Source organism: Echinops telfairi, unplaced genomic scaffold (genome assembly GCF_000313985.2).
Source record: "Echinops telfairi isolate 266 unplaced genomic scaffold, ASM31398v2 ScPeMD7_2186;HRSCAF=2738, whole genome shotgun sequence".
In the NCBI taxonomy this organism is placed as follows: domain Eukaryota; kingdom Metazoa; phylum Chordata; class Mammalia; order Afrosoricida; family Tenrecidae; genus Echinops; species Echinops telfairi.
In genome coordinates, this window is record NW_022106084.1 from 4,831,506 (window position 1) to 4,833,678 (window position 2,173).

Consider the following 2,173-nt stretch of genomic DNA (forward strand, 5'->3'; position numbering starts at 1 on the left):
TGTTTTGAAAATGTTGATGGCAACATATGTACAAATGTGCTTGACACAATGGATGTATGGATTGTTATAAGAACTGTGAGAGCCCCCAATAAAATGAGTTATTAAAAAAATTATTGGTAACACTGAGAAGAATTAGAGTTATAGAACACTTAATTGTGGCTATGGGAAACCAGTACATAGCCCAAGAAACAGTTATTCAAACAGAGCAAAGCTATACCACATCATGTAAAATCAGGAGAAATGTGTGTCAGGGTTGTATCCTTTTGCTTTGCTATCATTATTGCAAGGGCATTGACATAATAAAGTGGTTCTTCTAGCCAAATCCTCTGTCACTCCTCCCAAATGACCTTCTCCTGCATGGGTCTGGGTAAGAAGGCAGGGGAAGACACTGATAAGATTCACCTACAAGTCACTGTTAACAGGATCGCTGAGGTTGCTATCCTGCTGGGTGTCCAATAGGCCCTCTGGTAGAAGTAGAGCATGTCTTCTGGACTTGGTGATCCCTGCAAAATGAGCCGCTCTCATCTAGAAGACAGCTGTGACATCATAGGAGTAGATGTGCAAGAACAGAACCAGGAGTCAGCTCATGAGGCAAAGTGGTGGCTTTCCAAGAACAATGAAATTAGGTGCTTTGGGCCAAGACTGAATTACGGTGTGGGGTGCCACAGGGCATTTAATTGGGGGATCTGGCCTTGCTGATCCATGGAGTTACAATTGAATGCATTGGGGCTGAAGCTTACAGGAATGAGGTACCTCTAAGCACTCAATTCTGGGAGCTAAGCTCACTGATTTACAGAGCTGGAACTGAATGTCTTTGGATTGAGAATTATGTTGGAGCATGCAATTTGAGCATTTATTACCAGCCCTGAAAAAAACGTTCTAATATGGCCTGACTTAACAATTATCTTGAGCATTTCTTACTTTCATTGTAACCAGTTAATTCCTTAATAAACAATGAATATTGTCTGTGAACTCTTTGTGGCCATTTCACTAAATTATAGACCTAACAGAAGAAGAAGAGGGTGCTATGAGATACAGAGAGTATAGACTGAGTGTTGTGTGAGACAAAACACACATCAATCTGTTTACTGAGAAAATATTCTGAGATGCAGGGCTACATTAGGAACAGAGCATCGGGAATGAATGGAGGAAAACTCATGAAAAACTTTCAATACACAGATAACACAACCTTGCTGATTGGAAGCAAAGAGGACTTGCTGTAATTCCTGATGAGAAACAGACAGCCTTTACTATGGATTACACCTCAACATAAAGAAAACAAAATCCTCACATGTGGACCAGTAAGCAATATCATGATAAACAGAAAAGAATGAAGTGGTCAAAAATTTCATTTTACTTGGATATGACAGGTAGGAAGATGAGGGACAGAGGGGGTTGTCTCCATTGAAGGCCTATGCTAAACGAAAATCAGCTGGCCATGCCACAATACAGAAGATGGAAAGATATCAGGCACATGTTAGACACCTCCGGGGACAGTCCAATGCTGAGCTTGCTCAGACCAAAGTCACCTAGGTGCAGGTCAGCCTGGGCACGCATACTAGACGCCACACCTGCACCTGAACTCAGCCACTAGGAACAACCAAGAGCCTCCACCATGACTCCTCATGTGGGGATAGGAGGGAATAAAAGGCAGAGTCCAAGAGCAATCTCTCTCTTGTTTTGGTACTATTTCCACATGTTGTTTTTTTTTGCACTCCCCTAAAATGGGCATCTTCAGTCGTGAACTCTTGTGCAGTACCCCCTGTGGGTTTGCATGCATTCCAGAGATAGCACATCTATCTGAGACTGTGCAACCTAAAATTTCCCTTTCGCCGTAGAGGAAAGAAATAGAAGTCAAAAGAGACATATATTTAGAGACATATATCTATAGCCATGTATATATGTAAATATTTTAATTTATAATGAAAGGGATCTAGGCCAATGTACATATATTTAGATGTTAAATATTAAGATAGCAGATAGACGTTTGGTCTATACTCAAGGCCTCTCTTAAACAAGCACACTTTGTTATGATAACTTGACGCTCTTTGATGCTCACCTTCCTGACACAATCGCTGAAGACAAAATGGGTACATAAGCAGATGTGGTGAAGAGAGTGGATGATGCCCGGGTATCAAAAGAGGGGTCTTAAAGGCTTGAAGTTAAACAAGCA

The 2,173-nt window shown here is 41.3% G+C and overlaps 1 pseudogene; it reads right to left on the minus strand.

The window, feature by feature from the left end:
* The window catches only part of LOC101656721, a 2,793-nt pseudogene extending 2,311 nt beyond the window's left edge, over window positions 1-482 (minus strand).
* Between the last annotated feature and the right edge of the window lie 1,691 nt (window positions 483-2,173).